We start from the raw sequence: 12,360 nt of genomic DNA, 5'->3' as shown, positions 1-12,360 counted from the left end.
TTCCTTTTTGTTCTACCAAAGCAGCGGAACCATAATGAGTTGATAAAACACAAGGATATTTGTTGTTGTTTTGCAAACCATTGCTAATAAAATCAGCTTCAGAAACTATTATCATTGTCCGCCCTAGAGGAAAGATTTTACAAGGTGGAAATCACTGACTGTCAGTATCCCTGGAATGACAACCAGTATGACAACTATAACTAGTTTGTGCATCAGTAAATAATCTTGAGTAGCCACTGCACCTGAAATGCGTGCAGTCCATTCATCGAATACCTCCTATTCATTCATTGTATAATATACATTTTACTTACTAAGAATACCCTATCACAGTATAAACGTTTAGTCATAAATCGGGAAAGTTTACAACTGTATATGCATATTTATTTCTATTTTAACCGTACTGTCATAAAGGTACTTCTGTGGAGGCTAGTGTGTATATGTCATGATGAAAGCTTATGTCATTAATAGTTTTCTTTCTTTGCTCTTTACAAAAAATCAAAATAATAAGACTTTCGTTCATCTTTTGTTAGATTTCATATTTTCTTGAGAATTTTTTTAAAAATGTATCTGGAAAGTAAACATAAAAGATACGATAATGTAAAAAATGAAATTTGGGTCTCCATCAAAAGAATTTATATATTCTTAGTTACTACACATTAATTTTTAATTATTCATCAATGATTGTAAGATAAATTAGTTTTACAATGTAAAAGTGCGAGTTTGCTCCATTTACAGAAGGGTTTACTTGCTATTCTCTTTGTATAATTCTCCCAGCTTTAAACTACAGATACAGAACATTGCATAAGACAGCGAATTTCAGCCTTAACCTAAAGCTCGAGGCTGGAGAAGAGGTCACTAAATTACCGTTTCCATAGTTACACACTGGTCAGATAGAGCAGTCTCCCGCAGGTATCATTCCCTATAGACGAATTAGAGGCCAAGTAAACTGCCTTCATTTCATGAGCTATACTAGTGTAGTATAGATGAAATAAGTTTTAAATTGCAAAAGTTGTCTCTTTTGTAACCAAAGTGCAAATCAATAAAGAAATATAATGACATGTAAAATTACATGAACAGCAATGAAGGATCTTTTCACGAGAGTCGCAAAAGATTGAAACTATTTAACGAATTTCATAAATTTCATTTTAAATAATCTTGAATGTAAGATTATGTTATGTGTATCACATGACAGAAATGATATTCAATAAAAAGCATAAAAATAGGTTACATAATTGACTTTAAATTACATTCGTCATTACACCTTCAATTCATATGTCGTCATGACGGCATTTGCTGAGTTATTGGGTGTTATTAAACGTATCATATAGTTACGTATGATACTGGAAAATATCATATGGGTATATTAATCTTAAGAGGAGCCACATTGGCTCAGTGGTTAGCGTCTCAGACCTGCGACCGAAAGGATGCAGGTTCAACCCCTGCCATCGGATCAAATCCTCGACCTTATTGGAAAATAATGAGATAACAAGTACATTCTACAAAGACATGGAACCTATTACCTCCACTGAAACGTACGAAATGATCATCTAAATTTGCAACAAGTGATCAGGAGAAGTGCGACCTGTTGAACTCGGAAGTTTGATATGTTACACGTTTAAAAAATTATGATAAACAGTTACCGCATTTTGAAGTTAGAAATGAAACTTTTATTTCTGCCATCATTATATAAAAACAAGAAATTATAGATGTAGTAACTAGTCTTGACCTAAACAAAACCGCTGGAACCAATCCAATAAGTAATAAACTTGTACAAGTATAGTTGAAGAAATGTATGTTCCATTGCAAATACATTTAAATAAATCACTCCCAGCCAGCGTGTTCCTAACACAGTGCAAGCTAGCGTATGACATACCGATGTATAAGAAAGGAGATAAAACACTACCGTCTAAATGCAGACTAATTGTTGACTTCAGCTAAATTATATACACTATTCATAAGTCCAACCTTAGAATATACTTCTAGAGTCTGGGATAATTGTTCTATTGAAGATTCGGAAAGATCAGAATAAAGGGGGGAACATCAGATGGAAGATGCACGGATCGTTCCAGATCTATACCCATTAATTCTTCTAGATAGTCTCTTTATGCGGAACTGCTTGGTTTGCACAACGAAGGAAAAGGAAGAGATTATGCATTATGTATTCGATTATAAATACTCAAGTACCTAACTATTTAAACGAACTTCTTCCACAAAGGAGATATGAGGCATCTAATTATCGTCTACGTTACTCTCAAAGTATCACACCAATCTCAACCAAACTTTATATTTTCACACGACCTTTTACCATATACGATTCGTCTTTAGAACTCTCTGCCTGATGATATCCGAAATCCTCCAAATCTTTCTATTTTTAAGAAACGTTTCTCTAATTTACCTAACGTGTCATCACACAAGCAGAAAGACATCTTATTGTAGGTGAGTAGTCACGTCACTTTTCAATGATAAATCTAGACTTAACCAAGAAGTGTATTGAAAGGTAGAGCGAAAGAGCTGGGATCTTTGGCATTAGGTAAGGGGCAGTAGACAAAGTGTTCAACTTCTTCATTATCATAAGCACATGCACACGTGAAAGAGTTAACTAAATTCACCATGTAAAGGTCGGATTTCAGGAGACTACCTGCTTGTCTAAGTTTAGTATGTAGGATATTAAGGTGACATTTGTCAGTAGCGTAATTTTAGCGTGATGACCCGTTAGTTGAATTAGAAAAACGTTTCTTAAAGACAGAAAGATTTGGAGGATGAGAAACCTATAAACTGATATCAAATGTGTTAACATCGGTGGTTCTTTACAATTTGCATGACTTATTTGGTTATATACAAACCATCAAAAAACGGAAAGGGTAGAAGCGGGTAGCAAAGATATGAAGATCGATAAGTTGCAAGCAATACCGAGACAAAAAAAGGCAACTTTCAAGGTAGCATTTTCACACATTTATATTGACACGGGTCGTTTTAGACTAATGAGAAACCAATAACTGGATATCAAATAGGTCCAAATCTTTGTAGCTTTTTTTACGATTAACATGACATATTTAGCCTTATAGAAAACGATCATGTTGCAAGGATATAGGCGCACGGACAGAGAAATGAAGATGTACTTAATAAGATACATACACATAATTTTTACTGTTTTATTGCTTAAGTATATGCTTCATATCACTAGTATCAGCATCGAGGTATGTGATACCATCGCAAAACAGCAATACAAGAGGCACGTAACAAGGATATGAAGATTGGTAATGGTAAAGTCGCAAAGGATACTGGGTGAAATATATAAACTTTTCTAGGTTGCATTTTCACACATTTCTGTAGGCATAGATCAATTTAGACTGATGAGAAACCTACCAAATAATACCAGATTTCTCAAAATCTGTGTGTTCTTACGATTGGTATGACTTATTCGACTCTAAGATAAACGTTCGTGTTGTAAAGATCTAGGAGCACTAACATTCAAATGATTATCATCGAATTATATGGTACCATCTCAAAGCGGCAAGGGTAGAGGCACGTAGGTAGAATATAGAATATGATGACCCGTTGATGATCCGTAATATCGCAAGCGACACCAAGTAAAAAATATCAACTTTTTTACTTGCATTTTCACACATTTATATACTTCACAGATCAATTTAGACTGATGAGAAACCTATCAATTGATATCAAATTCGTCTAAATCGCGTTTTTAAAAAATTACTAATGTTATAACTTATTTGCCTATATGGAAAACGCTCATTGAGGAAGACATTGAGCGGACATACAGACACACAAAGATGTACTTTATAAGATGCATACACACATTATATATTGTTGTATAGCTTTCCTTATATGTTTGAGATCTATAATATTAAAATTGAAATATGTGGTACCGTGGCAAACTGCAATGGTAGAGGCACGTATCAAGGATATGAAGATCGTTAAAGTCGGAACCGATATCGAGTCAAAAATACAAACTATTTTATTTTCATTTTCACACATTTCTGTTGGCACAGATCGATTTAGACTGACGAGAAACCTAACAATTGATAACAAATTTTGCTAAATCGGTGTTTATTACTATTGTAATGACTTATTCACCTGTTTGTTAAACGATCGTATAGAAGACATTAGGAGAAAAGACAGACAAATGAAGACGTACTTAATAAGATACACACACATATTATTTACTGTTGTACAGCTTTAATTATATTCTTCAAATTTATAGTATTAGCATCGAAATATGTGGTACAATCGCAAAACGGCAATGGTAGTTTCACGTACCAAGGATATGAAGATCGGTAATGTCGCACCCGATATTCAGTAAAAAGAACAATCTTTTTTATTTTGCATTTTCACACATGTCTATTGGCAGAGATCGACTTAGAATCATGAGAAACGTATCAATTGATATCAAACTTGTCAACATCGTTGGTTGTTTGCGATTGCTATGACTTATTCGCCTATATGGAAAATATTCGGTTAGGAAGGCACTAAACGCAAGGACGTACAAATGAAGACGTACTTCATAAGACGCATACACATTATTTACCGTTGAACAGCTTTTATTATATGTGTCAGGTTTATAGAATTAGCATCGAAAAAATGTGATACGATCGCAAAACGGGAATGGCAGATGGACGTAGCAAGGATACGATGATCGGTAACGTTGCAAGCGATACTGAGTGAAAAATACCAACTTTTCTATTTTGCATTTTCACCCATTTATATTGGCACAGATCTATTTAGACTGATACAAATTTATCAACTGATATCAAACGTGTCAAAATCGTTCTTTGCGATTGGTATGACTTATTCGCCCATATGGAAAACTTTCGTATAGGTCAGATGTAGGCACACGGAAAGTCAGATAAAGACGTGCTTAATAAGATACATACACATATTTTATAATTATGTACAGCTTTAATTCTTTGCTTCAGATCTATAGCATTAGCATGGAAGTATGTGCTAACATCGCAGAACGGGAACGGTATATGAACGTAGCAAGGATATGAAGATCAGTAAAGTTGAACCCAATATTCAGTAAAAAGTACACTTTTTTTGTATTCTGCATATTCACACATGTCTGTTGGCACAGATCGAGCTAGACAGATGAGAAACCTATATATTAATATGAAATTTGTCAAAATCGGTGTTTATTTACTATTGATATGACTTATTCGTGTATATCGAAACCGTTCGTAGAGGAAGGCATTGGGCGCACGAACATACATTATGAAGACGTACTTAATAAGAAGATACATAAAAATATTAGTTAATGTTGTACAGCTTTAATTATATGCTTCAAATCTATAGTATTAGCATCTAAGTAGGTGCTACCATCCCTAAACGGGAAGGATGGAAGCATCAAGGATACGAAGATCGGTAAAGTCGCAAGCGACAATGAGTCACAAATAGCAACTTTTTTTTATTCATTTTCACACACTTTTTTAAATTTTTTTTTTTTTTTTTTTTTTTTTTTGCACAGACCGATTTAAACTGATGAGAAACCTATAAATTAATATCATATATGTCGAAATCTGTGGTTGTTTACGATTGGTACAACTTATTTACCTATATGGAACATGTTCGTGTAGGAAGGCATTTTGGCGCACGGAAAGACAAATGAAGACGTATTTAATAAGATATATAAACATGTTATGCTGTTGTTTAGTTTTAATTTTATGCTTCAAATCAGTAGTCAGCATCGAAGTATGTTGTAAACTCCCCCTCCCCTTAGTATGCAACTGCAAGCACACTTCGTCAAATGCTAAAAGGCACTAACTTTCTTGAAAATTATAATAATCAAAAAAATTCCGGATTCGTATATTATAACGTTATAATGCGGTTTCATTTTCCGTCAGGTAGGTCTCCAGGTCGAGTTGTTATGAACAACAGGAAACAGTATCGTACATTCTTTGCTAAGCGATCGCTCAGGTGGTGCAGTGTCTGTACAGAGCGTCCGCCTTGGATGCGAGAGGTCGCGGATTCAAACCCCTGCCGAATCATACTAAAGACATAAAAATGGTACTAGCAGCTGCCTCTTTTGGCGCCCATCATTAAGATATTGGTGTGAGGATAATGTGATTGGGTGGGACAAAATGCTGTATGTCTGTGGCATGATGCTACATTGCTAGACATCATTATAAACTGTCACAATGCAGACATGGTAGCGATATGATTGCATTTTTTTTAAAGCTACGTTAAAAATTACACACACACACACACACACACACACACACACACACTTTGCTTGGTTATTTGCTATTTGAAGAGATGGAATATTGTTCATATTTCAACCGCTTTTTATTAATGATCATCGATGTGACCAACATATACGATAATAATACTCCCGATGATGATGATGATGGTTGTTGTTCTGATTTCTGTATTACTACTGCTCCATGGGTATATTATATATCGAACTTGAAAACAGAAGCACTACCAGCAATAAAGCAGCTTTGAAAACAAATCGCACTTAATCGATATCAATATATATTGACATCAAAATGAACGTCAAATGCTCTGTGCAACTGTATCGAAATGAACTATTACATGCTGGGTTTTTTTCTTTTTTTTTTGGACAGTTTTAGACCGAAAAAAGTAGTACATCAAGGCTCTGTCTATGGTATAAATATGTTCATGTACACTTTTCCATTGTAACTTTAAGTGTATAGACTGCAAATACGATGAAGCACAAATCGAGGACGTCGAGTGTTAGCATTGGAACAATGTTACTACTTCGGTCGAGAAGGATAACGACCTATATATGTATTCCTGCCCACTACCATGTAGGATGTATCAAACTGTATATTACTCAAGCGCTCTTTGTCGAGCGTGCTGGTGTGTGTGTACAAAAAAAAATGGAATATAATAACTTTAACTGAAATATATACAATTAAATTCTATATAAAAGTGATGCGGCACTTGGGAGTAAAGCAAAAATGGAAGAAATAAATTTCCGGATCGCTACTATCAACAGCAATGGGATAGACAAAGCGAAAGCAGACAAAGTAGCCAAAGAAACAAACTTTGATGTAATAATGATACAAGAAACACACTATGGAATTAAGCCAGAGTTCAAAATTTTAGTAGAAGACAAACTTAACGCAATAAAGATATGCAACAATTTTGCAAATAATGATATTAGAGTTGGTTGCAACAATAATATTTTTAAAAAGCTGGGAAAGGTTTGAGGAGGGGGGAATTTTTTAAGGGACGGTTGCTACGTGTTAAACTGTTTCATTGGCATCATATAAATGTGTACATGCCAGCTAATAGAAATAAGAAACTAATTTTAAAGAAAACTTATATACCTACCTACAACAATATTCAATGGAAAATCTAATCATAGGGGAGATTTCAACTGGGTAGCTATAAATTAAACCAGTCTAGCAGGATTGATAAATTTTACGGAAATTTTTATGATCCATTAATATATATTAATACTGCAATAACCAACCAAAAGCTATCAGACCATTTCATGCTCACTATTGACCTAAAAATGAAAAAAAAATAGAAAAATGTGGGCCAGGACTATGGAAACTAAATAATAAGATTTTAAATGACAAAGAATATGTCGAAATAATAATTAAAAAAAAGAAATTGAAACCGTCAAAAATGAAGAAAATATTAATATAATAATTGATTGGGATGTTTTACAAAACAAAATAAAAGGAATAAATATTCAGTACTCAAATAGAGGGCGGAAAAACCCCAGAGAAAAAAGACAAACACGAACTCAAATTAGAACTAAGCAAAACAACAAACGACGATGGAGAAAGAAAAAAAAACGATTGACAGACAAAATTAAAATCGTTGAAGAAGACGAAAATCAGGGGAGAATAATAAGGGCGGGAAAATTTACAGAGATCTACAACGAGGCAAAAAACGTATATAAGCGAGAAGAATTTAGAAAAGGGGGTGATACAGTTTTAACCAATATCAAAATAAACAATGTAACCCATACTGTAAAAGAAGATATCCTAAATAATATTTCCAAATATTATAAAGAACTATACACCACACACCACACAGAACATATACTTCAGCACAATCGACAGCTACTTAAAAAATGTCGACTGTGAGATGACATCAGCAGTACATAGAGACCAATGTGATGTTGTCATCTCAGATGAAGAAATCACATAAAGTATATCAACACTCACAAAAGTCACCAGGGAAAGATGGACTCATCGTGGAATTCTACCAAAAGTTCCACGGTGAACTGACTCCGATCTAAAACGCTTTGTATAATAATATAGTTTTAAGTAAAAATAAAATGACTAAATCTATGAGGGAGGGAGTTATCACAATTATATACAAAGGGAAAGGGAATAGAGACGAGATTAAAAACTGGAGGCCTATATCACTTTTAAACACGGACTATAAGATTTTAAGTAGGATTTTAACAAATACAGTAAAGGGTAGGATAAACAAGATAATTAATGTAAATCAAACTTGTGGGGGAGGGATATACAAAACAATATTTTAAACATTAAAACTATAATTAACTACATAAATGAAATTGGTATGATGAGTGATATGGTACTTTTCGACCAGGAGAAAGCTTTCGACTGATTTGAACAAAACTGTATAAAGAATGTTTTTAAAAAATTTGGTTTCGGACCCAGTTTCCAAAATGGACCAAAATCCTACACACTGGGATAATTAAACGGGAAATGCACGAAAGAATTTGAAATACAACGATCAGTGATACAAGGATGTCCACTATCAATGCTAGAATGCGTAATGGCAATATAAATCCTACGTCACACGATAAGAAACAACCCAGATATACAAGCAGGGGCGTATTAACCATTAAGCAGACTAAGCACGTGCATAGGACACCAGGGCCAAAGGGGGCACCACAAAGTTGAGAAAAGGGTGAAAAGAAAGAAAGAAAAAAGAATGAAGATTTGTAAAAAAAACTGATACAACTAGTGCAAATTGATCATGATGTTCTGTTTCTTGATCATGGTACAACCTAGGGTTATCTTCTCAGGTGTACGTGGAAAACAAGGGGGCACCAAGATTTGTCAGTGCTTAGGACACCAGTGAGCCTTAATCCGCCCCTGATTATACAAGGCATACAAATACCAAACCTAAAAAAGAATTAAAAAATGCTCTAACATGCATATGATTGCAACATCTTTATAAGAGAGGGGAAATGCTATAAGCGTCGGGTTCCAAAATAAACCACAACAAGCACGAAATCTTAAAAATAGTCATCTGGAGGGGCAACCACCCTGGATTATCGCCCCCCCCCACACACACACTTACTGAGAGACACTGTAAAGGCTCTAGGGGTTTACTTTGGTAATAAAAAAAAGAAGCTGTAGAAAATTATGAACATATTATCAATAAAATAAGAGAAAATGTGAAAATCTGGCCATGGCGCCATTACCTATCATGGAGCGGGCCCAAGTGGCCAAGACTTATTTATACTCAAATATTAACTACATAATTAAATCCATAGATATGGATAATACAATTTTAAAGAAAACAGACAACGAAATAATAGATTATATATGGAATCATAAAATGCATCATGTAAAAAAAGAGACATTATATAGGGCCAAAAGTAGAGGGGGCTTGGGGTTGCCGAGCCCTCTACTACTATAATTAACTAACATAATCAATAGATTAAAAAAAAATATGCACTCAGACCCGGCTACAGCGTGAGAAGCACCGTACATCTACTGGTTCGGCTTCACCTTGAGAAACCGACCAGAGATATACAAAAATAACAAATTAATATAAACAAATCGAAGTGCCACGCAAACATATGAGAACTAATTTTAAAATATAGAGACAAAACAGATTTATGCAAAATTTAATAAGTAAAAGTCACGCTTGGATTAGGGAGGAGGTAACTAAAAATATAAAATGTAGAGTAGAGCAGGACAACTGAGGGGGTAAATTGGACAAAAAATTGGAAAAATTGGGGAAAATAAGATCTGTCAAAACACAAAGTATAATTTTTAAATACCTGCACAACACCTGGCTAACAGGCGAAGAAACAATCAAACATCGTATGCTGAGGATAATGCCGAAATGCCCTTTATGTAAAACAGCGAACTTCACCAACTACATACGATTGTCCAATGTGATAAAACTAAACATAATAGGATAAAGTTAATAATAAAAATTTGCAAAAAATATAAGTAAATCAAAAATAACATTTTATTCATAGATTTAGACTACGAAAATAAAATCGTTCTAAAATGTATAGAGTATATAGCAACTACGATGATATCCTGTGGACAGGTGATAAAGATTTTTAAATAAGATACGTGCTAAAAATAAGAATATTAACCACAACAAGAACTCAATACGTCTTACGACGAATAGATACTTACCGTCAGGTTGATATAACGCAATTGATGTTGGAATTGGGGGAGAGAGGGGGAGGGAGGAATAGGTATTACAGACCGAAGGGTCGCGTAGCGCAATTGCGAGCTGATGCCATACCCATACCCCCTCCTCGCAGCGCACAACAGCCATATTTCAAAGAAAATTTCAAATTCTATTTCAAAATATTTCAAAGAAACCCATATAACGTTTTTTTTTTTTTAAAAGAGAAAAGGGAAGAAAGGAAGAAAGAAAAAAATAAAAGAATTTTGTAATTTAATTTTTATTCTTCTTTCTCTGAAAGAAAATTCTAAAGACATATATAGGAAGGAATACAGGGAAAATATAAGGGGGAAGTAAATGGCGATGACATCATGGGGCTAAGTCACAGGGCTCAGTGAAGTGGACAGGCCCATCATGAGTCTTTGAAAACACCCAATGTAGAACATAAACAGACAAAATAAAGACACAAATACATACTGTATAACACTTAGTTTAAAACCCTACTAACTCCTCCCGCACTGCGTGGTTGACCACTATAGAATAATGTGGTCTCATAAATACGTTTGGATCTTTCAATAAAGCATAATCAGATAAACTAAATAAAGGAGGCCTAACGCGACCAGGAAAAACACATAGAGAATAAAGAAGCGTGAACCTTGGATCGAGCGTAACCTACCTATCAACATCTTTAAAGACTATTGTGAGGAACGACACGTATTATCACTCGAATAATAAAATAGGAAATTATTTTTTTTTTAACAAAATCTAAATAGTACACCATTCCATTGTCAAAATTAGAAAACCATAAAACAAATTAAAAGATACAATATAACATCATAAAGGAAGAAATACAACTGGGAAAGATATTTGATCTATACTTGCTGTCTCAAACATAAAGAAAATATAACATACACACAATATAACACCATTACATATAGCAAACACTGAGACCTAGGCGACATATAGCAAAGGTTACAAAACATTTCAAGGGAAGGAACTTCGAGCAAGGTGAAGGAAACCAGACTCGGACGAACAACCCTTTAGATAACACTATGGAAACATAAATACCCCATCAAAAATTCTAAAAACTAAATTTTTTATATAAAATTTTGTTTTAATAAAACGTAGAACACAGCTGAGGGTGAAATACACAAATATAAAATACTTTTTATTTTTTTTTGGAAATGGGGGCATCTGTCCGGTGCCCCCACCCCACTCCCAAAAAAGTGTGTGTGTGTGTGTGTGTGTGTGTGTGTTATTATACCCATTACATTACTTGCAAAATATATATGGTGCTGACATTTTCGGCAAGAGGGAGACCTACCGATATTCTGCATATAATTATTTTAATGTTTTTCAGAGCGAGAGTATTGGGGCCTGATCTGTTCAATATATTTCTCAACTGATACAGCAGGCATAATCAGAGGCGTAGCTGGGGGGGGGGGGGAAGGGGAGTTCATATGTCCCCGGGCGCCAAGGTACAGGGGCGCCAAAATGAGACTTACAACGTTAGATTATAATAAGTAAACAAGGGTAATATTCAAAAATGTGATCAAACGGGGAGGGGCCTGTGGCGCCAATTTTATAGTTCGTCCCCGGGCGAAATATATCATAGCTACGCCTCTGGGTATAATAGAGACCCCCCCCCCGAGTTTGCCACAGAGCGCTCATGTAATATACGGTTTAATACAAAATACATGATTGTGGGCAGGAATATACAAATTTTGGTCGATATACATGATCGTTGGTATCTATTCAAACGAGGGCCATGAAATACATTAGCAAATTTCTACAGTATTTTAAGGCAGGCGATTACGAATTATTTAAACCACGTTTTTCATCTGTCACAATTTTATAATCATTTTGAAGTGGCTGCTTTATCTCGAGGAAAACGAGCGGTAAGTGTTATACAAAACAAAATCTTAATAGCAATTTGATCACTTTTGCGTCCTTTGACAGTAAGAATATTAATAAATAGAGGATAATTTCTTTTCCTACGTTAGGCCTAAT

The sequence above is a fragment of the Sinohyriopsis cumingii genome, unplaced genomic scaffold (genome assembly GCF_028554795.1).
Source record: "Sinohyriopsis cumingii isolate HCF-2022 unplaced genomic scaffold, ASM2855479v2 utg001747l, whole genome shotgun sequence".
NCBI lineage: Eukaryota > Metazoa > Mollusca > Bivalvia > Unionida > Unionidae > Sinohyriopsis > Sinohyriopsis cumingii.
Note: the sequence above shows the minus strand (reverse complement) of the source record.